At 46.1% G+C, this 27,719-nt stretch overlaps 1 long non-coding RNA gene across 1 annotated transcript; it reads left to right on the forward strand.

The window, feature by feature from the left end:
* The first annotated feature begins 2,443 nt into the window (after positions 1-2,443).
* Positions 2,444-17,718, forward strand: LOC141085722 (uncharacterized). Its single transcript, XR_012231392.1, has 3 exons — positions 2,444-2,578; positions 16,202-16,626; positions 17,381-17,718. It is a non-coding gene; the product is annotated as an uncharacterized lncRNA (long non-coding RNA).
* The last annotated feature ends 10,001 nt before the right edge of the window (positions 17,719-27,719 follow it).

Below are 27,719 nucleotides of genomic sequence, written 5' to 3' on the forward strand. Positions count from 1 at the left end.
TTTTGGTAGTGCAGGGGTTAATCAGCTATTTTGAGAGGTCCTGGAGCATAAAGCTCAGCTGTGCACAGTTAGCCACTACCATCCCCTATATAATCTTGGCCCCGGTCAGCACTCTTTGTCAGAGTTAGCTTATGCTGCATGGCTGGAGGTTGTTGGTAGTTACTATTGGAGAAAGGTGTTTGGTGGATTTATCTGTGACTGTTGCTAGGTTTTGAGTGTGTGATAATTTCTTCTCCTACTTTGGTTTAACCATCCGCCACTCCCCGATGCATTCCTCTGTTATTTATGTATGTATATTTTTATGTTTGGTATTTTTTATTAACCAACAAAATTCAGCAAATTATCCACTCCCAAATCCAAATGCCCCCCTCCCTTCTGAACCCCAGTGTGCCTAAACCACATATAGCGCCCACATGTTTGGCATTTCTGTAGTGATAGCCCACCTACTTTACAGGTGTATGTCTCCAGAAGCACAAGTTGGGCATAATGTACTGGTCACTACAACGGCAGTTTCCTATTTTCACTCAGCAACATCCACTGCTGCTTGTTTATGGAAAACACCCATGGAGTCAAAATTGTCACTACACCGATAAATTCCCAAAGGCGTATCATTTCCAAAATGGGGTCACTTGAGGGGGGATTTTTCTTTTCTAGCACTTAGGAGCTCTGTATATGGAGTCCACAAACTATTCTGGAAATTCTACGCTCCGGGAGGAAAGTGGCGCTCTGTCCCTCCCAAGTCTCTCCGTATGGCTAAGCAGTACTTTACAGCCACATATGGGGTATTTCTACATTCAGCAGAAATTGTGGAACAAATTTTGGTGCCATTCTACTGTTTTCCCAGTATGAAAATGTAAAATTTGGGGCTAACACAATTTTGGTGGTAAAAATGTAAATTATTTTTTCTCCACTGCCCAATGGTATAAAATTCTGTGACACAACTCTGGTGTCAATATAATCACTGCACCCCTAGATGAATTCTTTGAGAAATTTAGTTTGTAAAATGGGGTCACTTATGGGAGATTCTGCTGTTCTAGCACTACAGGGGCTCTGCCAATGTGACATGGCACCCTCAAACAAGTGCAACAAAATCTGAACTGTAAAATGGCACTACTTCCCTTCTGAGCTTTGCACTGTGCCTCAAAAGTAGTTTTCGACCACATGTGGGGTATTGGTAAACTCATGAGAAATTACATAACAATTTTGGGGTAAATTTTCTCCTGTTACCCTTGTTCATATACAAAATTTGGAGCTAAAAAAGATTTTTGCGGGGAAAAATGTGATTTTTTTTTTTTTTTTTTTTTATTTTCACGGCTTAACGTTATAAACTTCTGTGAAGCACCTGTTGGTTTGGGTGTTCAATACACATCTAGATAAATTCCCTAAGAGGTCTAGTTTTCAAAATGGTGTCACTTTTGGGGAGTTTCTACTGTTTCGGCACATCAGGGGCTCTCAAAAAATAATATGGTGTCAGCTAATTTTGCCATCAAATTGTACATTCAAAAAGTGAAATGGCGCTCCTTCCCTTCTGAGCCCTGTTTTGTGCCCAAATAGTAGTTTTCCCCCACATATGGCATATTGGCATGCTCATGAGAAATTGCTCAACAGACGTTATGGTCCATTTTCTCCTGTTACCCTTGCAAAACTAAAAAAGTTAGGTCTAAAAGAAATTTTTAGTGAAATAAAAGTGAATGTTGATTTTTTTTCCTTCCACATTCCAAAAATGCCTGTGAAGCGCCTGAAGGGTTAACAAACTTCTGTAACTTGGTTTTGAGTACCTTCAGGGTGCAGATTTTAGAATGGTGTCACTTTTGGGTATTTTCTGTCATGTACACCCCTCAGAGTTACTTTAAATGCGAGATGGTCCCTAAAAAACAGTTTTCGCAAATTTTGTTGTAAAAATGATAAATCGCTGGCCTAATTTTCACCATTATAACTTCCTAACAAAAAAAAATTATGCTTCAAAAGTTGTGCTAAAGTAAAGTAGACATGTGGAAAATGTTTTTTATTAACTATTTTGTGTAATATGAATCTCTGATTTAAGGGCATAGAAATTAAAAGTTTGAAAATTGTAAAATTTCCAAAATTTTCGTCAAATTTCCGTTTTTTTCACAAAAAAACGCAAGTTATATCAAAGAAATTTTATGGCTATCATGAAGTACAATACGTCACAAGAAAACATTCTCAGAATCATTGGGATCCATTGAAGTGTTTCAGAGTTTTGACCTCATGAAGTGAAAGTGTGGCACCCCCAGGAGTATGGTCGCCACAGTGGCTTTGCCTTCCTCCAGGGGAGGGTAATGCCAGGCTTGGAGGCAATGACAGGTCTCTCTCGCAGTCAATCTATACATGCAACACAGTTCCACTCCAGGCCAGCAGGGGGAACTCTGAACCGGAATTAAGGGGAGGCGTGCTCTCTGAGGGCCAAGAGGAAGGAGGGAGTAGTTAGTCTGCGGAGGGTGATCTGCAAGGAAGAATGGCAGAGGATCCCCAAATCCAGGTGTGAAAAACTTGTTGCATCATTCCCAAGAAGACTCATGGCTGTACTAGCTCAAAAGGGTGCTTCTACTCAATACTGGTAAATAAAATATAATGGTGTGCACGCAGTCTAGAAGAGCGAGGTGCTGGTGTAATGGACTGTAAAAAGTCCCTAAAAATAGGAATTTAGAATACACCGCATACTCTATTGGTATTTTATGCAATGATACACCTGATGACCGGTGTATATCAGCGGCACTCCAGCAGCAAGGCTTGGGAGCGCTGCTGATATACACCGGTCATCAGGTCCCGAACCTAGTTGGACATTATCCACTTTATTAGATATCATTTTCTCTATAAAGCAGCAATTCCCTGCAATGAAGCAAAGAGTGAAAAATCTAAAGGGGTCTGAATACTTTCCGTACCCACTGTACATTCTATGGGGGCTGCATTACATTCTATGAGGCTCCATTACATTTTATGGGGGCTACATTACATTCTAGGGGCTGAGTGCAGTACATGTCAGACAGTAAGAGCGGCCAGGAAGCAGGATGGATCTCTGCAGCTCCTCTCTGCCGCCATTTTACTCCTGTAGGCAGCGGAGCTGCAGGGATCGCTTCGTGCCCACCGCAGACTATGGGCAATCTGGTCAGGGGCCCCCTGGAGCCTCAGGGCTGGATAAACAGGCCAGATTGCCCTCAGTGTTAGCCGCCCTGCACAGGCCCCCCTTCTCCGCTGGGCCAGGTACAGCCGCACCGGCTGCACATGTGGTATGTCCGCCCCTGCAACTGTATGAGCTGGATGCCAATACAGCTAAAACTAATTATGAGATATGAAGAATCACTCTCCCTCTCCCATCATTCCTCTCTGCATCTGATGTCAGTGACGCAGACACTGACTGGGGACGCAATTATATCACTACATGGTGCCTGCTGTGCTGAGATGTGCTGGTCCTCGGACCATCAGGGTAATGAGGAGGAGAGGTGAGTATTGTATTTATTGTGACAGAAGTATCTATTTAATTCAGCACATCATTATAATGGTCTTTTATTCTCAGTGCAAATTCACGTTTTGTTTTACCTACATAATGCACTGTGCAAAGGTTTATTTATCAGGTAGGCCACTCTTATGGATCATTATCTTAAAACATTCTCTCTCTCTTTCGGATTATTCTGGCACTTGGCAAATATTAATAATTATGGTAATCCTAATTGACCTTAAATGGGAAAGGTTTAGGCCATGTGCACACGGTGCGGATTCTGCTGCGGATCCGCAGCGTTTCAGGCTCTGTGGATCCGCAGCAGATTTAGCTGTGTTGTACAGTACCATTGTTTTCAATGGTAAACTGAAATACACTGTGCACATGCTGTGGATTTTTCCGCGGGTTCAAATCCACAGCATGTCAGTTCTTTGTGCGGAATCCGCAGCGGTTTCACACCTTCTCCATTGTAGAGGTGTGAAACCGCAGGGCTAAACCGCAGGCTAATCCGCAGGTAAACCGCAGGTCTTTTCACCTGTGGATTTACTTGCGGATTTTTCCAAATCCGCTCGGAAAAATCCGCAGGACCTAAAACAACGTGTGCACATAGCCTTATTCTGATTTCTGAACGACAGATAGAAAAAGAAAGTCAATTTTAAACTTGCTTATTTTCATGCTGTCTAACTAAAGCAATTTAGTAACATGAGAATACCCATTTAAAAAGTCTTAAATTAGGCAATTGCAACACATGAAAAATGACACTGTGTCAATATTTATGTAAAAAAAATCTACGCCAAAATGCATTGTGTGAAAAGTTAAGTACAAACCATGAATGAACAGATTTTAAAATCACCTTTAGCAGCAATAACATGAAGCAATCATTTTCAGGATGACTTTATCAGCCTCTTCTAAATGAATTTTAGCATACTCTTCTTTAGCTTAAGTCTATTTGTTTATGCACAGCTTTCTTACCCCTTCACGACCTTAAGATTTTCTAATTTTGTGTTTTGGTTCATTGATCCCCTTCTTCCCAGAGCTATAACTTTTTTCTTTTTTGTCAATATGGCCATTTGAGGGCTTGTTTTTTGTTGGACGAGTTGTACTTTTGAACTTCACCATTGATTTTACCTTCTTGTGCTTTGATATTTTTTCTCGTTACGCCGTTTAATGTTCGTATTAATTTACTATACATTTTGATAGATCGGGCGTTTCTGAAAACACCAAAATATGTGGGTGCTTTTTATTATTGTTTTACTTTGAATGGGGCAAAAGGGGGGTGATTTGAACTTACATATTATTTTAATATTTTATTTTAAATACGCTACTTTTTACTTTCTGCAATAGTGCCATTGGGAGACTTGAAGCTGTGATCATCCAATCACTTGTGCTACACATAGCAGGGCTTCAGCCCTGCTATATGTAGCAAAAATCATCCTGCCCTATGAACGCCAACCATGGGCCAGAGTTCATAGGAGACCTGCAATGACAAGCACGGGGGTCTTCTCCAGACCCCCTGTTGTCATGCCAACCCATCGGTGGAGCGCCCCACAGGGCCTTAGGTTACTCGGTACCGGGCAAGTCAGGTTCTTTAAAGGGGATGTCACGGTGGCAGTGACCCGGTCCGTGGCCCTAGAAATAGAGTGAAGTTATGTGGTGCTTAATTGTGACACCACCCAATGGGTGGCCAACGCTGCGGTTTTGGTCCACTGGGGCTGATAGTGATGCAGCAAAGATAGTTCAGCTCCCCACGGGTAGAGCGGCACCCCAGGGCAAATATATTTGATTGCTCAGATGGTGGTGAACGTTGGGGTGCAGAGAATAAGTGAAGGACACAGAGAGGTGCAGTTTTCTTTACCTTTTACTTGAAAGTAGTTGCCTTCTGGGGTACCATATACAGATGACGGATTGAGTCCGGCTTGTCTGGAGGCATTCAGGGGTTCCACCCTGCCAGGTGGGGTTGGGGACCGACCTTCTGCGCTCTCTTTTTGGGTCCCTGCTGCTTGTAGCAAGCTGCGGCCCTCTCCTGCATGATGATTGCTAACCTGTATGGCAGACAGCGTGAGCCTATATCAGGGGCACTGTCCTTTTCACTGTCAGCCCCGGGCTCTTGGTCTGCTGCTGTGCCTTTAGGTGTTCAGTGTGGCCAAGGAACTTGCAGTCCCTTGCACTCCAGATTCGGCTGTCACGGCGTACAGCTCCTGCCCTGCCAAAGACTTTGGCATCCCTTTTTATCAGCGCTTCGCTCTGGGGTCAGCTATATGCAATTTTAGTTCCCCAGAGCCCTTTTCTCTGCTCCTGTACCTTCCCTCTCCATAGACCAACTCTAACTGTCTTGTCATGAGCTTCAACTGCTCTCGTTTCCATGGCAACTCTCTTGTCTACTCTCTCAGCTATCGTCTTACTGACTCACTAACCCCACCTGCTGGCCAGAATTTATAAGGAAGCTCCCCTTTCTGCCCTGCAGCAGGAATTGTCATGCACATTGTGTTACCTGGCATGAGGAATTAACAATTAATTAAGGGCACTTGATTAACAGCCCAAGGCCACAACCTGCGCTCTTAATTCGGTGAACAGAAAATTGCCCACAAGAAAAATGCCCACAGGAAAAATGCCCACAAGAAAATTGCCCACACGGAAAATTGCCCACATGGAAAATTGCCAGTTGCAGCATCACAAAGTTTTAGATCTATGATATTTGAGGTGCAAGGTGAGGATGTTCACATGATATGTTAAAATTGCCCATAGACATGAATACCCACAGGAAAATAGTAGAGAGTTATAGGTGAGATGCTCTACAGGACAGACAATAGCATAGATCTATAGGTTAAATGCTCTGCAGGACAGGGGGATAGTATGCAGGTATAGGTGAGATGCTCTCCAGGGCAGAACAATGATATAGAATTATGGGAGAGATGCTCTGCAGGACAGGGGGATAAGTATGCAGGTATAGGTGAGATGCTCTGCAGGGCAGGAGAATAATATAGAATTACAGTTGAGATGCTCTGCAGGGCAGGAGAATAGTATAGAGTTATAGGTGAGATGCTCTGCAGCACAGAATCACATTTGCTTCTGCTTTTTGAGGGCAGGAGTCATGATAATGTTCTATTTGTTCTTGAACTATGTTGTCATCTTTTGTTTTGAGAATTGAATGGCACTTTGAAGAGCGATGCAGTCGATATCTCCAAGTCACCACTGCATTGATAGAATGAAATGCAAGATATTCAAACCCCAAGTAAATCATAACTTTGTTGTTCCTCTGGCTAGAATACTTTAGATGAACTCAAAATACACTTTTATTGAAAAGAAATTAAAAAATATGGGGATAGATCTATTAAAGTATCGTACATGTTTTAACTAACCAAAACACAATTGTCTGGCACAGCAGGAACGCCAATGTTCACTGGGGTTGTACCAAAAGGAATGACAGGATTGCCAATTGGAAACAATGGGGGTGGGGAAGCGCTGGAAGACCCATTTGAAATAAAGACAACAAGGAAACCCAGTTGACTTCCATGGGCTCCATTGAAATACAATACAGCACAACACAGATAGCAAAGAAAATTCAGAATGGATTTCACCACAGGTCTCTGGGCCCAGTTTACTTTTCCAGGTTCGGTTCACTCATACCTAGTCCCAGAGGACAGATTCTGTTCTTACGAGTTGTCATTCCACTCTCAGTGTGGTGTGTATGGGCCTAGAGACCCTTATTCAAATCGATTCTGCATTTTCTTTCATCCAATGCCTGCCTACACCTGCAGTATATGTGTATGATACATAACTATGTAGGATCTGTTCACTCTTACTCTTGGTAGTCATAAGTGGACAGGGAAGGAAGTGCAGGCGCCAGATTCACTGCCACTGAATCAATAGGAGAGCGGCTCTGCTATGGCACTTCTGGTGTAACAGGCCAGATTAACCCCCCGCCCAGAATATACCTGGGGTTAAAGTGGCCAAGGCCAGATTATACCCCTCTGGGCCAGAATATACCCCGGGGTATCGTTTGGCCTAGGCCAGATTATACCCCTCCGGTTCAGAATATACCCCAGATGTTGTAGATCAGGCAGCACACGGGGGGCAGAGGCAGTGAACGGGGTCCCAGGCAGCACACAGGGGCCCCAGGCAGCACACAGGAGCAGAGACAGTGAAGGGGTTCTCAGGCAGTACACGGGGCCCCAGGCAGAGCACAGGGCCCCCAGCAGCACAAGGGCCCCGGCAGCACACAGGAGCCTTAGGCAGCGCACAGGGGCCCCAGGCAGAGCACAGGGGCCACAGGCAGCACATGGGGCCCCAGGCAGCACACGAGGCCCCAGGCAGCACACAGGATACCCAGGCAGCACACAGGGCCCCAGGCAGAGAACAGGGGCCACAGGCAGCACATGGGGCCCCAGGCAGCACACGGGGGCCCCAGGCAGAGCACAGGGGCCCCAGGCAGCACATGGGGCCCCAGGCAGCATACGGGGGTCCCAGGCAGTGCACAGGGGCCCCAGGCAGCACACAGGATACCCAGGCAGCACATAGGGCCCCAGGCAGAGAACAGGGGCCACAGGCAGCACACGGGGGCCCCAGGCAGAGCACAGGGGCCACAGGCAGCTCATGGGGCCCCAGGCAGAACACAGGGGTCCCAGGCAGCACACAGGAGCCCCAGACAGTGCACAAGGGGTCCCAAACAGCGCACAGGGGTCCCAGACAGCACATAGGGGGGCAGAGAAAACATACAGGAGCCCTGCGGGCTGTCTCTTCCCCCCTTGCGTGCTGTCTCTCCCCCCCATTGCTTGCTGTATCTGCCCCCCTGTGCGCTGTCTAGGGCCCCGTGCGCTGCCAGGGACCCCTGTGTGCTGTCTAGGGCCCCGTGCGCTGCCAGGGACCCCTGTGTGCTGCCTGGGGTCCTGTGTGCTAAAGGGGGCCCCTGTGTGCTGCCTGGAGCCCCCGTGTGCTGCCTTGGGCCCCGTGTGCTGCCTGGGGTCCCTTTGCTGTGCCTGGGGCCCTGTGTGCTGATGGGGGCCCTGTTCTCTGCCTGGGGCCCCCGTGTGCTGCCTGGGGCCCCATGTGATGCCTGTGGCCCCTGTTCTCTGCCTGGGGTCCCGTATGCTGCCTGGGGCCCCGTGTTCTGCCTGGGGCCCCTGTGCACTGCCTGGGTATCCTGTGTGCTGCCTGGGGCCACATGTGCTGCCTGGGGCCCCTATGCACTGCCTGGGGCTCCTGTGTGCTGCCTGGGGCCCCTGTGCTCTTCCTGGGGCCCCATGTGCTTCCTGGGGCCGAATGTTCTGCCTGGGGTCCCGTGTTGTGACTGGGGCCCTGTGTGCTGCCTGTGGCCCCTGTGCTGTGCCTGGGGCCCCGTGTTCTGCCTGGGGCCCCTGTGCGCTGCCTGGGTATCTTGTGTGCTGCCTGGGGCCCCGTGTTTTGGTGAGTCTACCTTCCAAATGTGTTTTTTTGAATTTTTGGGAATTTTTTTCGTTATGTGCATTGTTCAAATTTAGTGTTAGGGACTCACAATATCTGGGGACCCTTGACGTTGGGTTGTGAGCTTATCTGCTTTGGCCAAAATAGTAACTAATACCCCATATCTTTTTGCACTTTCTATCATTTTTGCAGGATGCAGCTAGACCTCTTTATGTTGGCTTGGTCTTTTATGTGTGATGCATTTACAGTATATGGTGCTGAGCAGCCCGCCTGCTAATACTATGGGCGTCATTAATAGGCTGTTCAGACACCTTACACCACACTTATCTGTGTGACTGATGTCCTATGCAAGCCCTATTTGTGTGCATTTTTTTCCACTAGGCAGCCAGCCCCTTTTGGGTTACTGGCTGTTCTCATCAGTGGATTGCATCTGTGCTGCCCCAGCCTTTATCAATGGAGGTCTGCTGCATCCTGCTGGTGCATTAGTCAGGGTTTTGGTGAGTCTACTTTCCAAATGTGTTTTTTTGTAGATGTAGCAGAGCCAAGCGTGTACGAGGTGTACGGAGCAGAGCCGAGCATGTATGAGGTGTGCAGAGCAGAGGCGAGCGTGTATGACGTGTACGGAGCAGAGCCACGTGTGTACTAGGTATATGGCGCGGATCCGCACGTGTACGAGGTGTACGGAGCAGAGCCTCGTGTGTACGAGGTGTACTGACCGGAGCCATGTGTGTACAAGGTGTACGTAGCGGAGCTGAGTGTGTACGAGGTGTACTGAGCGGAGTCATGTGTGTACAAGGTGTACGTAGATGAGCCGAGTGTGTACGAGGTGTTCTGAGCGGAGCCATGTGTGTACAAGGTGTACGGAGCGGAGCCATGCATGTACAAGGTGTACGGAGCGGAGCCGTGTGTGTCCGAAGTGTACGGAGCGGAGCCGTTTGTGTACGAGGTGTATAGAGCGGAGCCGCGTGTGTACGAGGTGTACGGAGCGGAGCCGCGTGTGTACGAGGTGTACAGAGCAGAGCCTCGTGTGTACGAAGTGTACGGAGTGGAGCTGTGTGTGTACGAGGTGTACGGAGCAGAGCCGCGTTTGTACAAGGTGTACGGATCGGAGCCGCATGTGTACGAGGTGTGCGGAGCGGAGCCGTGTGTGTACGAGGTGTACGGAGCAGACCCGCGTGTGTACGAGGTGTGCGGAGCAGAGCCGCGTATAGTCGAGGTGTATGGAGCAGAGCCGTGTTTGCACGAGGTGTACGGAATGGAGCACTGTGTATACAAAGTGTACGGAGCGAAGCCACGTGTGTACAAGGTGTAGAGATCAGAACCGCGTGTATACGAAGTGTATGGAGCAAAGCCGCATGTGTACAAGGTTTACAGAGTGAAGCTATGTGTGTACAAGGTGTACAGAGCATGGCTGTGTGTGTACAAGGTGTACGGAGCAGAGCCACATGTGTACGAGGTTTACGGAGTGGAGCCGTGTGTGTGCGAGGTGTACGCAGCAGAAGCATGTGTGTACGAGGCATACAAAGGGGAACCGTGTGTGTATGAGGTGCTGCCCCAGCCTTTATCGATGGAGGTCTGCTGCACCGGAAACGACGTGCTAGAAGCTGACCAGAAATGAGGTAATTTCGGGAGGAGGTTGTGACGGAACCATGGATGCACTTCAGGGAATGCTTCAGATCTATCACCGTGTCCTCCTCCGATAGCACGGACAATGGGATCGCCTTGGACTCGGGGATGCCGGCCATGTGAGTGGATCATGATATGTCATGCACCGGAAGGCTCAGGTGGGCATTACAATGGGAGCCGGGCTGCAATAGAATCTTTCTCTCTCTGTGTCTTCATTTCTCTCTAATCTTTCTTTCTTTCCTCTCTTTCTTTCTCTCTGTTCTTTCTTTTCTCTCTTTCTCTCTTCTTTCTTTCTTTCTTTCTTTCTGTCCTTTCTCTTCTTCCTTTCTCTCTCTCTCTCTCTCTCTGTTCTTTCTTTTGCTCTGTTCTTTCCCCTCTTCCTTTTTCTGTTCTTTCTTTCCCCTCTTTCTTTCTCTCTCTGTTCTTTCTCTCTCGATTTGTTCTTTCTCTCTCTGTTCTTTCTTTTCCCTCTTTCTTTTTTCTGTCTCTCTCTCTATTCTTTTTTCTGTCCCCTTTTTCTTGCTCTCTGTTCTTCCTTTCTTTCTCTCTGTTTCTTTCTTTCTTTCTCTCTGTTCTTTCTTTCCCCTCTTTCTTTCTCTCTCTCCTTTCTCTCTCTGTTTTCTTTTTTCTCTCTCTGTTCTTTCTTTTCCTTAGTACCAGTCAGTGTGTCCACAGTACCAGTCAGTGTGATCAGCAGTGCTAAATGGGTGTGTTTGGGGCATGGACATGGGTGTGACTAGTTGTGAAATGGGTGTGGTCGGGGTATGGCCTAAAATTTGCGCCTGCCGCAGCCTTTGTCCCTCTTTCCCTTCTTCAAAAGTTGGGAGGTATGCATATACACTAGGATTGGGGACCATGTAAACCTGGATGGGGACATATATACCAGGAAGTGGGCATATATACCAGGATGGAGACCATGTGGACCATATATACCAGGATGGGGACCATATATACCAGCATTGGGACATATACTGTTTACCAGGATGCGGACATATTCACCAGGATTATGTTCATATATACCAGGATGGGGGACATTTTACTACATAATGAAGGGGGCAATTCATGTCTCTATAGAATTTAGAACAATACAGGGGCCCATACATCTGACCATTGTGTGTGTGTGTGGGGGGAGGGCAGGTCTAAATTTCGCATTGGTCCCCATCGGACTCCAGTTACAACACTGCAAAAACATATCATACATTCACAGCAAGAACACAAGGTGGTACAAGTGACAGAATCTAACCTTTCTGCTGTGCCTTCTGGGCTTCCAGGAACAACTATCTCTGCCAGGAGCACCCTGCTTTTGGTGGGCTCCCACTGAATTAAATGTGACCTGCAGTCCCATGTAACTCCACAGATAACAAAGTGATACTTTTGTGAGTACTGAGAACAGTGATGGCTCCTATGGATCCCACTGCTGCTGGTTCTGCTTGTGCTGCTGTTTTTGGCTGGTGTGAGGTGTAAGGCAGAATCAGTGAGAGATGAGAGCAGACTATATCTATCTATTGCTGATAATGACAGACTGCTACAAACACAGATCTTCATTTTTGCAGTTTTGCACTACATCAACTGTAAATCACAAGTTAATCACATATCATGTGAACATCCCCACCTTGCACCTCAAAAATCATAGATCTTAAACTTTGTGATGCTTCATTTGGCAATTTTCGTGTGGGCAAATTTCTATGAGGGCAATTTTCCGTGTGGGCAATTTTCCGTGTGGGCAATTTTCCTGTGGGCATTTTTCGGGGAACCTCTTAATCCATATGGAAGCAGGAAGGGTGTACCTAATTTTTAACACTGCTTCTGTATTTTGACCTAGTTTTTGTTAAAGCACCACATCAGTCCAACATTTTTTGCATTTTACCACTGGACTGGTGTCACTAATGAAAGCTTCATGCACCTAGCAATATATTTATCAGGCATCATCTTCATCTGTTATTGGCACCACTCCAGTCATCATCTGGAAGTTTGTGACCTGGGGGATCACTCCAGTGTTTATTGGGCGAGCTGAGAGTCGTTTCTCAGTGTAAGTCTATGGGAGCCAGAACGAAGCCAGAACAAGGCTCTTATAGACTTACATTCAGAGCTTGTGAACATTACCTCTGATTTACGGTCAGTCAGAAGCTGCGGTAACAAGATTACGGATTGGGACAGGAGCGGTGCCAGGAAAACCTGGCGGCTGGTGAGTATATTTCTAAAGGCAGGGAACATGGATTAGTGACACCACTCCAGAGCTGAAATTTAAAAAAAATACGCTGGAGTGGTGCTTTAAAGGGAATCTGTCAGCATGTTTTCGTGTGCAATCTAAAGACAACATGCTGTGTAGGTTACAATACAGATTTCATGAATGCCTCTCTTATCTAGCTTTATGCTTCTGTTTATTTGAAATGATTGTTTTAGTACCAGGAGCCTATCATTGCTCAGACACAGAAGCAGGATCCTCCAGGTCCAAATCAAGCCCCTTCTGTGATAAGCCACTCAATTTCTATAGCCATGGTTTATACTGTGCCTGGTTGGGCGGAGTTAGCTTTCTCAGCTCTGCTGCATTGCTAAATCTAAAAACTCAGTGTCAGGAAAGCTGCACCCAGTAAACAAAGTGATGCATTGTTGGATTCAAGGTGTCTTTGCCATCATCATGCTGCTCTCAAATGAGGTAGGAAAAACCTGCTGACAGATTCCCTTTAAATAACTAATAAAAAGTTTTAATTTGTCTTATGTTGTTGATCTAATAGTAGGACCTTCTACAGAACAGATGTTTTGGGCTTTTTTGTTTTTGTTATTTTGAATGTCCTGATATGTAAAAGTATAAAATGCAAATAGGGTGTACTTAATTTTTCTTACTTTTGATCTCTCTGATGTCTGACCTGCTAAAGGATTTTTTCAGAAATTAGAAAATGTACGGTATGTATTTATTATATGTAGGTGCCTCCATTCTTTGCTCAATGAACAAGTAAATTAAGTTCATCTCTTTGAAGACTCTTCTCTGATTGACAGTACAATTGCTTTACTGCAAAGTTTCCAGAATTATTCCAGTACATGACTGTGGCCGGGTACTACAGATCCGCACCCATTTATTCTAATAGAGGCATTTGTGCATTACTCGGCTACTGCCAGTACATAGCTGACATTACTGTTCTGTTCAGCTCCACAGTTGCCAACATCTGTCACCGGCATTCTCAACAGCTGATTGGTGGGGGTGCAGGGTGTCAGACCACCACCGATCTGATAATCATAACTTATCCTTACAATAGGTCAATAAAAGAAAAGCAGTGGGAGAAACACTTTACTATTGTCTAAGTCTTTCAAACATTTAATGAAATATTAAGAACAGTAAACCAGATATGTGTTTTGGCACTGGACCAGTGTCTTTCCCATCCCATAATGTGGCTGAGGAAGACACTGTTTCAGTCCGGAATTCCTTTCTTTTTGTCCATGTACCAGTGAATGCTTTGTAAAGATACAAGATTTCTCCTATTCTTTAGCAGGACCGCGTTTCTCCCATTCATTGAACATTACATGATTAAATACAAAGTATAAGCAGATTAAGAAGAATGTCCTGCAGTGAACAATAGAAATAGTTCTTTAATGGTTTCTATACTCATGTAACTGTAAGAAATAAAGTACATCACAGATCACTATGACCACATTCACACCTATTGTGCAGTCTGCGGCACTAATTCTGTATTATAATACCAGAATCTATTGCTAATCAGTAGTTTGGGGTTTTTATCGCCATTTTCCTTTATGTTCAGGGAAAAGGATAACTAATATTACATCAGTTCTCCTAGTCACTAGTGTTATAGTATCAGTGTACACCGGTTCTGGTGTCAGAGATGTCGCCATGGCGATCGGAACTTTGGTGATTGTGACATATAGAATTCTCAGCATAAAACGCTTCTACATCAGCATCCCGGTGCCATTTCTCAGTGAGACTCTTCAGGACCACAGAGTTTTGGCTCCCTTGTTTACAAGGATATTTGAAGAAGAGAGAGACGTAGCGGAATGCCACGTAGGAGGAGAGAGAGAAGGGTCAACAGGTTTCGGAATTCCGGTAAATTCAACCATTGATTTTTCTATTGACAGATTCTCCTGCTGCACTTGTTAGTACAACTTCACCACAGACTGCACAGAGCTCCTGTTTTCAAGATTCCAGTTGATGGTGGACCATGGACCCAGATCTGTCCATGAGCCTTCTTCAATTGAAAAAATTATTCACTTGAGGACAGATGATACCCCCCTTGTGCCTCCAAATAATAATCTCTCTTTGTGGCCCCACAGGATAATACTGCCCCACAAAGTAATACCCCTTGTACTCTTAAAAATACTAATATCCCCAGCCTCCGTCCTAAGCTACCTCTCACTGTAGATCCTTTCAACAAATGGCACATTTTCCCAGTAGTAGTAGGATGCTGGTGACCATACCCTTTGGCCATAACTGACCTGTGTGTTGTCCCCTACTCTTTTGTATCCATTATGCCCCCCCATTACATTGCCCAGTTTGTCTCCTGTCCTGTCCTCCTTTCCTATTTTATCTCTATGTAATATATGACTGATGACTTAAGAAACACTTTCTTCTCTACTGCACATTGGGTTTCCCCACCATATAAATGGCCCAGAGCTGTGTTCCCTCGCTACTTTTTCCTTATGTGTTTTGCATTTTAATTCAAAACAGTATGAATGGAAATCTACTTAAAATCAGTAAAATCAATCCCCATATTTAGATGTCATATTCCTAGACAAAAGTATCATTACCTGAGTTGATTACTCAAAACTTATTCAGTTAGTTCCAGATGAGGGCACTCAAAGTAGTTATAGCAGAAAAAGACAATGAAGACAGAATTATGGGTTTTTATCAGATACTATAGATACTCCTTGAAACGCCACCAATTAAAATCCTACGATAATGTCCCCTGAAGGGAGAGGTTGCACATCCTGCTAAAGTATTTGCTGGTGTCGCCAGACCCATCACCCCCAGGGCCCAAGTGGTTGCAGAGGCGACCGCTGTTACTGTGATAGTTAGGCCCCTGGCAGCGGTGGGTGGGCCTCCCTGTTTGTCTTAGGCCACGGCACTTACCCAGGTGCACTGGGAGGTGACGCCAACCCTGATCAGTGTACACCAGATCTGGTGTAGGAGATGTCGCCATGACACACGGAACCTTGGTGACTGTGACATGTGGAATTCTCAGCATAAAACGCTTTCACATCAGCATCCCAGTGCCATTTCTCAGTGAGACACTTGGGGATCATAGAGTTTTGGCTCCCTTGTTTAGGAAGGATTTCTATAGCAGAGAGAGTAGGGACATGCCATGTAGAAGAGACAGAAGGAGCAACAGGCTTCAGAATTCTGGTAAATTCAACCATTAACTCTTCAAATCCAAGTGCTCCCTCCCCAAAGCTCAACCTTCATCAAAGCCCTAAGAATACAGTGTGTATACTGTATACAGAGGTGTTAAATAACTCCATTCTCATGCTGTAGTTGGTTAACTTTACATTTCCAGCCCTATAATATTTAGCTCCTGGATGAAAGGACACAATGTTTTCACACATAATATACACTTCATATAGCATTTCCATACAAATCCACCTGTACATTACAGTCTGTGGCTCATGATCAGGACAAATAAGACTTGTCAGCCATTGGTACCATTTATCTGATGTCATAGACCCATAGACAGCCATCATAAGTTGATTACATCTGTACTATTTCTTTTTCAGGACCCTATACCAACAATGGCCCACCTTCCCATAGAACGAATGAAAATTCTCGGATGCCAAGCGATGAGCAAATGCTTGAGGACCTTGCCCAGCTTATTGAAAGACATTTCAACAACTATATGGACTTACAAAGAAGCCGCCAGACATCACAGAGGAGAGGATTCCTGCAAATAACAATTGACATTGAGTATAATGTTAATAGCACAAGCAGGACTGAGACAGAAATGTCTGCAATCCCAGGACCAGATCCAGCAACCACCGGCACAGAAAATGAGCGTGATAACTGCGCAATATGCCTGGACGTCCTGGAAAGAAGCTTCGGTATTTTACCCTGCACACATTATTTCCACCCAAGGTGCATAGGTACCTGGCTTCAGGAGAGTAACACCTGCCCCATCTGCCGGGCACCTGTCACCAGACATTAGGTACGTGTACTTATATACATTGTAAATATGATACAATATATCAAAATTATATATATTGTAAATGCTACAAGTAATTTGATGCAACAAATATCTGGTAGTTTAGGTTAATTTGCATAACCTTTTCCTAGGAAGCATTGTCAGGTTATAAGTCTGCTCAATTAGTAACTTTGTCTTAACTAATAATTGAAATCTCTCTCTGCAGTCCACATGTTACAGATTTCACTGTATTTATTATGCTTCAGGCAAACTAAGTTGCCATACACATTAAGGGGGTTGTCTGTTCTTTATTGTTCTAATATGGGCGTATAATGCTCCAAAGATTCATATTTAAAAAAACAAACCAACATGTTTGTCTAAAAAAGAAAACATATGGATGGCTACAGAGAAATCAATGTCTAACAATGCTACATTTCCATTGGGATACATAGAAGTAATATCAGTGCGCTGATATCACTTGTGATGTCATAGAAAAAGTATTTTCAGTGGACACAAAGAATGGGGCATGTAGAAATCCAACTTCAATGTCTCCTTTCATCAACTTTTACAGCAAGGAGAGAATTCAGTGGTCAAAGGACACATTAGAAAGTTATAAGATTCTGCATAAATTCTTTGACTTTTATCCAATATGTATACACATCTATCTTCTAAATAGTAAGAATGGGATTCACATCATTTGTTGGGTCCTGATTTGATGGAAAGAATAAGTTTAAATATAATAAAAAAAATGCTGAAAGATCTGTGTGTTTATTTTCAGGTGACAGAGATACTGCTCCTGCCACACCACCAATGTAGACTGAACGCTGCTGATCCAGCCATATGAACAAAGACCTACTGAATATGCCACCATCAACTTCTGAAGATACAGCTCTTAATAACAAACCAAAGAATGCTGCTTCCAAAACTCCATCAAACAACATCTAAAAATGCTGGTCCCCAAATCACACCAAATAACATCTAAAAATGCTGCTTCTGAATCACCAACAACATGTGAAAGTCTTGCTCCTAATATCACAGCAAACTTCTGAAGATGCTGCTCCTAAAAAGTCACCAAACAACTTGTGATAAAATACAATAAAATACAACTTATTCTTACTTCCATTAAAAGACAAGATATATTCTTTTTGTTTCCCCATGATAATTCATCTACCACATTAAATATAGTTCACTTAGTAAGGGCTGGCATTAGGGGCAGGCAGACTAGACAGATGCCCAGGGCCCCCACTATCCAAGGGGCTTTGGGGCTGGTGAGTCAGGGGGGCCGGGTGCCAGCACCCACCGCAGTCAACTGTGTCAGCATTATAGATACCAATACAGTGGAAAGCAATGATGGAGGAGAGAGTGCCATGTGAGGCTCCCTCTCCCATCATCCCCTCTGCCTTTGATGCAATGGGTGCGATAACGTCATCGTGCACCACACTGTGTTGGGCAATGGAGTTGCTGAGGTGAGGAGATGCGCTGAAACGGAACGAGGAGAGGCGAGTATTGCATTTATTTATTGAGGCTGCATTACTTTCTATGGGGTCTGCATTACATTTTATGGGGTGTGATGTAGTGACTGGCGTCATATGTGAGGGTCGCTATGTGTCCCCTAGGATGTGCTCTGAAATGTATTAGATCCGCTGGAGTGCCTTGTAATCACAGCAATGGGCTTGTGATTCGCAGGGCAAAATAAAAGTAAGATTGTACCTGGTCAAGCTATTTGGACCAAGGAGTTTGTTTAGGAAAACCCGGTATGGGCTTTTATTTTTGAAACGGACTGCAGGAAGGTAGTGGGGTCCGGTCCGTTTCCTCCAGCCCAGGTCTTATGAGTGACCTATGGCCACAGGCTGGAAAAGGAAAAAAAAACCCTGCTGGGAGTGTTCATTTAGTCAGTGTTGCTCTGGTGAGGATACAGAGCAGGTGATCTGCAGAGCACGCCCTGTGTGAATTAACACAGGGCCAGCGGAGCCAACGGTATTGGCAACCCTCATTGCATTCCTGGCAGAACGTCACTCACGGCAACTTCCCGGCTGTGATCTGGGAGATACAGCGCACTGTGCACTGAGTGAGTTTTTGTTGGACATTAAAAACCTTTTTATTTTGAAATTGCTTGAGTCACTGCCTCATAACTGCACAGCCTGGACACCACTGCTTTTCAGGGGGCTGCACTGCATTCTGTTGGGGCTGCAATATATTCTTTGTGAAGTGGAACCTCGGGACCACGGTCTGGAGGGCTCCGAAGGGGGCGTGACTAGTGAGCCCCGGGTACCCGTAGTAAAGCCCCTCAAACAGGGCCAGAATGGAATACCCGGATGACACAGGTGCTACCTCCAGTCGAATGTGAACTTCACCATCTCTGCCTCCACTTCCATTCGTTACATTGACCTTTTATTCAGCCTATCATCCGGAGACCAATGGTCAGACTGAGAGGACCAATCAGTCTTTGAAGCAGATTCTGTGGTGCTTTGTCACGTCTCGTCAGGATGATTAATGCTCTTCACTACCCTTGGCAGAATTTGCATTTAATAATCATATTAATCAGTCCATTCCTACTTCCCCGTTCTTTTGCAATTATGGTTTTCACCCTCATTTTGGTGAATTTTCTCGGCTGGATTCGGGGTGTACAGGAGCTGATGTTGCCATTCATCAGTTGGGGGGAGTCTGGGGAGAGGTCCAAAGGAATATTGGGGAGGCTCAGGGCAAGTATAACTTTTTTGTTGATAAACGACGGTCGGTGGCTCTGTAATTTCAGGTAGGGGAAAAGGTATGGTTATCCACTAAGAATATAAGGTTGAGCATTCCTTCTGCTAAGCAGGGCCCCAAGTTTATTGGACCTTACAAAATTTTGGAGGTAGTTAATCCTGTTGCCTTTCGCCTGCGGATCCCCAATGTGTTCCATAAGGCTCTTTTGAAACCATGGGTGTCTTCCTCAGGGGACTCTCCACCTCGTCCACCTCCTGTTTTGGTGAATGATCAGACTGAGTATGAGGTGGAACGGATCGCGGATTCTCGGATGTTCCGCCGTTCACTTCAGTATCTGGTCCATTGGAATTGTTACAGTCTGGAGGACCGGTCTTGGCCACTGGCGTGCTCGGTCCATGCAGATCAGTTAGTCCAGGCCTTTCATGCTCAGTATCCGGGGACACCTGGGGGTCCGGTGGCCCCCCATTGAGAGGGGGGAACTGTCATGATCCAGTCCGGGGTTTGTTTCTGATCATTCTCTCCCTGTGATGGTCATGCAGGGGTTAATCTTTCCTAACTCGTTTTAGTATCTATCTGGCTATTTCAGTCCTCTGTTACCTGCAAGCAGTGTCAGTTATAGTTCCTGTCTCTGGCTTGAGCAGCTGACCCTGTTATACTCTGCTTTGTCCTCTGCCCTTTTACCTAGGTCGCCTTCCTGTTTTCCCCTGTGACTTTGCTCATCGTAGCACTCGCTCTCTGTGTTGTGACCTCTTGGTATTTGACTCAGCTTGACCTCTGACCTGCTTGACTGTCTTCCGTCTCTGGCTTTCCTGCTCCCGACCGGCTCTGACATGAGGCTCGTTTTTGACCACGTGTATTGCTGTGACATCTGAAACTTCATTCCCTCTCTGTTGCTGACCCGGCTTTTCTGACTAATCTTACGCCACCTAGTTTCTCATGCCTGCTGCTCTGTGTTTTCACTGTGAGTGTACCAATTTTCCTTCACCCGCACCCTTTGTTGGAGGTTGTGTGCTACTGCACTGCAGCAGGCATTACAGACGTCTTGGGCACAAAGACCCAGAAGCAGTAAGGAAGCTAGCTCAACTTGCAAATGGTATTGAAATCAACCAGTGGAGTCAAATGATGAAGTGCTCTAGCTGTCTTAAAGGGAAAATGTCCAGAAAATCCTTTCCTAAAATAAGCACCACTAGATCTGCACAGCCTCTGGATCTGATACATACAGATGTATGTGGTCCAATGATTGTTCAAACACCTAGCAAGAAGACATATTTTCTCACATTTATTGATGACTACTCCAGATATACAGACACCTACCTGCTTCACAGTAAAGATGAAGTTCCATGGAAACATGAAGCATAACTTGATGTAGTGTTTAACAAATTTGGAAGAATGCCAAAAGCCCTGCGTGCAGATAATGGAACCGAATATACAAGTGGTAAGGTGCAAACTATTTTGAAAAAGAATGGGATCGTGTTCCAGACTACCATTCCATACAACCCAGAACAAAATGGCATTGCAGAGAGAATCATAGAATCATAGAATCGTAGAGTTGGAAGGGACCTCCTGGGCCATCTGGTCCAACCCCCTGCTCAAAGCAGGATTCGCTAAATCATCCCAGTCAGATGTCTGTCCAGCCTCTGTTTGAAGACATCCATTGGAGGAGAACTCACCACTTCTCGTGGCAGCTTGTTCCACTCATTGATCACTCTAACTGTCAAAAAGTTTTTTCTAATATCTAATGTGTCTCCTCCCATTCAGTTTCATCCCATTGCTTCTAGTCTTCTAGAAAGAACGGTATTCTCTGTGAAAGTGGAAGAAGTTTGTTGTTTGATGCGAATCAACTTACAACGTATTGAGGAGAAGCCATCATGACAGCTTGCCATCTTCAAAACAGAGTGCCAGGTAAAGCCACAAATAAAACTCCATATGAGCTATGGAACTGCGAGAAGCCTAACCTGAAGCACCTCATGATATTTGGAAGCAAGACGTTTATGTATGTTCACAAAGAAAATCATTCCAAGTGGGAATCACGTGGGCTATAGCAAAACTCAAAAGGGATACAAAATCCTGCACCCAGAGACCAACGCAGTAGCAATCAGCAGAGATGTAGTGATTGATGAAAACTCTGTATCGCTCAGATTCCATGAAGTTACACCAATTATTCAACCTAAGAGGCAAGAACAAGAATCTCAATCACCAAGCCCAGACACTGAAAAGGAAAACGCTGACGTGTGGATAAGCTCTGAAGCCACCAAGGAAGACACAGAAGAACCATGTCAACCTCCAGTCAGGAGATCAGAAAGGCCAAACAAAGGTATCCCAGCTAGACACCTTTCTTATATGGTCAGAACACTTCCTGAACCAGAGCCACAGTCATGGCAAGAGATCCAAAAACTGCCTGTTCACGAGAAGCAGAAGTGGATAAATGCTGCTAATGAAGAGATGGAGTCCCTTTACCAACTCCAGACATGGGAGCTTACTGAGCTACCACAAGGAAAAAGAGTTATCGGATGTAAGTTGGACTTCAAAAACAAATGTGACTCCGAAGATAAAGTCCACCAGTTTAAGGCAAGATTGGTTGCAAAAGGGTACTCGCAAAAGTATGGTGAGGATTATGATGCTAAATTTCCTCCAGTTGCGAAGCAAACCACATTCAGTACTTTAATGTCCATAGCTGCAGTTCAACAGATGACAGTGAGACATTTTGACATCAAAATAGCCTTCCCACATGGTGACATCGAAGAAGAGTTGTACATGAGCCAAACCAAGGGATATATTAAAAAGGGCGAAGAGCACCTTGTTAGTAAAATGCAAAAATCTCTCTATGGACTTAAGCAGTCGGCAAGATCTTGGAACTCAAAAATGAACAATGTTTTGATGGATGAAAGATTTAAAAGATCTCAAGCTGATCCATGTTTGTATATGAAAAATGGAGTGAAGGAGTGGATGTATGTTTTCCTATATGCAGACGATGTAATCATGTGCCATCAAGATGAAAAGATGAATCCAAAGGGAGTTTGTAGCTATATTCCGCGCTGCCGCTTTAGACAAATTCCAGGAGAATGCTGTATGATTGCAGTGGTTTTATTCTACGCGTTTCAGGGGTCTCATGCCCCCTTCATCAGGAAATACCACAAATACATACAGGTATCACAGACATAAATAGGTTTGTAAGGATGCTCAAAAGATCTCAAGCTGATCCATGTTTGTATATGAAAAATGTAGCGAAGGAGTGGATGTATGTTTTCCTATATGCAGACAATGTAATCATGTGCCATCAAGATGAAAAGGAAATTGCAAAACTAGGTGAAATTCTCAACCAGCACTTTGAGACTAAGGACCTTGGAAATGTGACATATTATTTGGGAATCCAAATCCAGAAAAAGGAAGATGGGAGTTTTCTTCTCAACCAAAGTTCTAAAATTTCCGCAATCCTATACCAGTTTGGAATGTCATAAGTAGTGTTGAGCATTCCGATACCGCAAGTATCGGGTATCGGCCGATATTAGCTGTATCGGAATTCCGATACTTAGTTCCGATACTTTTTTCATATCAAATACCGGAATCGGAAGTTCCCATAATGCTAGGAGCTCGCTCGATTTGATTCAGCCAATGGGGATCCTCAGAAGTGTGGGCACATCCTGTTAGGCATGTAGGCATGTAACTACTGGCATGGCTGTGATTGGCTGCTGAAATTATGTCATGATGCACTATAAAAACCGCAGCAGCCGCCATTTCTGGTCACTCTGCTGTAAATTCAGTTAGGGACAGGCTGCCTTTGAAGACTGTGAGGGACAGTTAGAAATAGCGATCATCAAACATATCTATTGCTCTACCCAGGCTACATAATCCACCACTGTAGCATTTTTGTAGCCCAGCAGCGCTGTTTTAATAGCTGTCTGCAAGTGCTGTGAGTGCAGACCCACGCTGTGTAGTGTGTCCTGCAGGCACGTCTGCTTGTAGGCCGCCCAGCGTGTGTCTCTGCCTCATACACATTTTTCTTTTATTGCTGCTTTTTTTTTCTCCTGTATAGTGTGCTTCCATATGTATCCATATACGTTGGTTGCAAACACTAAAGGAGTGGACAGCGGAGCCTTTCAGCAGCCTTTCAGTGCTATAGCCCATTTCTCTGCATTGTTTTTGGCTGTCTGATAGGTCTCTCTGTGTGTGTGCAGCTCACGTTGCAGTGTGTACTACAGACACCGCTCGTTGTAGTCCGCTCAGCGTGCGTCACTGCCTCATACATAGTCCTTTTTTTGCAGCAAATTTAGCCAGATTTTTGCTCCTGCATTAGTGTGCTTCCATCCGCATCCATTGTCATTGGTTGGTTGCAAACACTATATAGGATTAGATAGAGGAGCCTTTTTGCTGGCTTGTGCCCTTCAGAGCCAGCCATACTAGTATCACCCTATTTTTTGGAGCCTCATCAATTGCATTGTAGGTTAGCTTCCTGCATTGTAATCGCTCCAAAAAGTTTGTGATACTATATCTTTCAAACTTTGGTCACATCCTTTTCTTCCCCCCCCCAAAAAAAAAGGAAATAAAGTTCACCAAACACTCCACTTTACAGTTGTGTAGACCACATTAGATCATATTAAAGTGTAGTACACACACTCTTAGCCAAACTAATGTTTCTTATACTGGTTAGCAGGTGTTCAGGAATAAGAAGACTAAGCCACCCCTTTTTTACTTTTCTGCCTATCTTTATTAGTCTACCAAGATGAAGAAGGCAGGGAGTAAGGTACGTGGTCGTGGCCGTGGAGTTTCAGCAGGGAGAAGACGGGGGGATTCGGTGTCTGCTGCGGCCACCAGAGACCCGGCATCCCCCACTTTTACCAGGCAACAGTCCTTCATGCGCAGCTTTGTAGGACCTCGCCGTACCCCACTGCTGTGTGACGAACAAATTGAAGCCGTTGTCGGATGGATGGCAGCTAACGCATCCACTTCAATGACTTCCGCATCCTCTAAGGGCCAGAGCACTGAAGAGCAACCATCTGTCTCTTCACCACCTGCCAAATTGCCCAGGCAGTCTGAGAGCCCTGGACAGGAGCCATCTCAATCTTTACTTCTGTTCTCAGAATCTGTTGGCTTGGAAAGAGGTGGCCAGCCAAGCAGCATTCTAGAGCGTGAAGAAGAGGGAGTATGCAGTGATGCGCAACTGCTTTGTCCCTCTGAATCTGAAGAGGCGGGTGGGCCAGTGCCTATTGTCAGCACACCTCAGTGCTCATCTGATGATGATGAGACTCAGTTGCCAATTTCTGGTGCGTACGGTGTTGGCGAGACAACCCAGGACCAGCCGGTGCTTGAAGAGGGGAGTGGAGATGATGAGGTCCTTGACCCATCGTGGCATCAGCCACAGGAAGGTGGTGGGAGCAGCTCTGAGGAAGAGATTCCCCGAACGGCCAAAAGAGGAGGGAGAGGGCGGGGGCAGACTTGGTTGCCTGTAGCCTCCACTTTGGCACCCGTGAGGAGCAATCCTCTTCCAAAACAGAAAACGGGCGCTCCCAGGACTTTCAGTGCGTGGTCTTTTTTTGACACAGTTGCAGATGACATTTGCTTTGTCAAATGCAAGCTGTGTCATCAGAAAGTTAAATGAGGGAAAAATGTGAGCAACCTCAATACCACAAATATGTTTTAAACATGTGCGTACCAAGCACGAGGTGGAGTTACACAGACACACTGAAGATGTAGGCCAACCTTCAGCAGCACCTACCACCTCTTCAGCTCGTGTTGGGGCCTCTTCCTCCAGCTCACACACAGCTGGTTCGGCTTCCTCACTGGAACGCCATGGAAGAACCTCTGCCACTGTTGTCCAGAGACCCAGTGAAATTCCACCCACTGAACCACATTCTCAGTCATCAGCACACTCCCAGGCCACTCACCAGCAATCGGTAGCACAGGCATGGGAGAAAAAGCGGCCATACTCGGCAAACCATCCCTGAGCACTGGCTCTGAATGCCGGCATTGCCAAACTACTGGCCCTTGAGATGCTGTCATTCAGGCTGGTGGAGACTGACACCTTCCGGAACTTGATGTCATTGGCAGTTCCACAATATAATGTGCCCAGCCGCTTTTATTTCAGCAGGCAAGCCGTCCCTGCCCTGCAAAAGCATGTGGAGGGAAAAATTAAAAATGCGCTCCTAAACGCCGTCAGTAGCAAGGTCCACCTGACCACCGATGCGTGGACCAGTAGCCATGGACAGGGACGATACCTTTCCCTCACTGCCCATTGGGTCAATGTTGTGGAGCCGGGTACAGATCTGGAGAGTGGCTCTGTACGTATTCTGCCAACTCCAAGGATTGCAGGAATGCAGTCAGTACATATTGAGTCCTCCTCCTACTCTAGTTCCTCGGAATCAGCACTGCATGAGCCTGTTAGGCCAGATATGAGCACAGGTGTGGCCAAACGTCAACAGGCCGTCCTTAAATTAATTTCTTTGGGGAATCGGAGCCACACAGCACAGGAGCTCTGGAATGCCATCAAGCAGGAGAGCGATGTGTGGTTTGTGCCAGCCAATCTCCAGCCAGGTTTGGTAGTGAGTGACAATGGCCGAAATCTAGTGGCAGCTCTGGGCCTAGGCAACCTCACTCACATACCATGTCTGGCACACGTGCTCAATTTGGTCGTGCAGAGCTTTCTGAGGGACTATCCGGATCTTGATGCACTGCTGCACAAGGTTCGCCTAGAGTGTGCTCACTTGCAGTGTTCCCGCATGGCAAGATCGCGCATTGCATCTCTGCAACGCCGATTCCGCCTGCCAGAACATCGCATCATATGTGACCTCCCCACCAGGTGGAATTCAACATTACATATGTTGGAGCGGTTGTGTGAGCAGCAGGCAGCAGTAATGGAGTACCAGCTGCATCAGGCGCAAACAAGTCGCACTGTGCACCGGACACACTTCACCCCCACTGAGTGGGCCACTATGAGGGACATCTGCCAAGTTTTGCGTGCCTTCGATGACTCCACGCGGATGGCCAGTGCAGATGATGCACTAGTCAGCATGACTGTCCCCCTTATCTGTCTGCTTCAAAAAACCTTACAAGCACTAAGGAGGTTTTTGAAGAGGTCGAGGATGAGGAGTCAGAAATGCCATCTGCTTCTGGCAAGTCTGCGCAACGTGCCTCCACACAAAGGCCCAGGCAGGGGACACTTAGTGAGGAGGATGATGAAGAGTCAATGGAGGAGGAGGAACACATCTCTCCAGAGGAGGGAGGTACACAAGGCTCTAGTAGTCAGTGTGTACAGCGAGGGTGGGGTGATGCTGAGCAGGCTGAGATGCTGCCTCATGCTGGGGACAGCGTTTCCGGTCCAGTTGGCAGTCTGCAGCACATGGTTGATTTCATGCTGCAGTGCTTGTTAAATGACCGCCGCATCGCCAACATTCTCCACACGGCTGATTATTGGGTGTACACCCTCCTAGATCCTCGCTACCGGGACAACTTACAAAGCCTCATACCACAGTTAAACCGGGAGCGAAAAATGCGGGAGTACCAAGAAACACTTGTGCAGGCCATCATGTTCTCCATTCCCCCCGCAAGTGTTGCTGGTAGTGCTTTTCAAAGCAGCCATGTGGGTAGAGGCAGTGGAGGAAGCTCTGCACAAAGAGGTAGCAGAGGCAGTGCCGCAGGACAAGGCAAGGCCAGTATGGCCCAAATGTGGAAAAGTTTTGTGGGACCGCCACAAACGGCTACACCATCACAGACGGCTCCAGTCAGCAGGAGGCAACGTTTCCGTCAGATGGTGACAGACTACTTGTCTTGCCCTGTTAGTGTACTCCCAGACGGCTCTTCCCCGTTCAAGTATTGGGTCTCTAAGCTGGATACACTTAGCCAGTATGCATTGTAGGTGCTGGCTTGCCCTGCTGCCAGTGTATTATCGGAACGTGTCTTTAGTGCTGCAGGTGGTGTGGTAACAGACCGTCGCATGCGACTATCCGCCGATAATGTTGACCGGCTTACTTTTCTGAAAATGAACAAGGCCTGGATCTCACCTGAATTTGCCAGTCCTCTTCCAGAATAAATAATTGGCTGGCAACAGGATCCAGGTCTCCTGTTGTGTTCATGTTTCTATGACCTGAACTTTATTTCCTGGGCTACAGCAATGCCCGTTGTTGCTCAGAAGTGCTGTCCACACAGACAAAACGCTCATGTGTAAGTGGGGTTCGGTAACGTCAGCTGATCCCCTGCTGTGTGTACGGCAAACTCTCCTGCTCCCTACAACTTCTGACTACCTCTGATTTAATATGTTCTCTGATTTGCCCTCTGTCTCCACTCTGTTTTGAGAATTTCCTCCGGCCTACAACACCACCTGTTTCTGCTCTCAAGTGCCGTCTGCACAATCCACACTTGTTCCTGTGTTACCTGGGTCCTGTAACATCTACTCATCTCCAGCGGTGAGTCCGGCAATG

The sequence above is a fragment of the Dendrobates tinctorius genome, unplaced genomic scaffold, assembly GCF_039654945.1.
Source record: "Dendrobates tinctorius isolate UK_male_01 unplaced genomic scaffold, ASM3965494v1 ptg000029l, whole genome shotgun sequence".
Taxonomy (NCBI): Eukaryota; Metazoa; Chordata; class Amphibia; order Anura; family Dendrobatidae; genus Dendrobates; species Dendrobates tinctorius.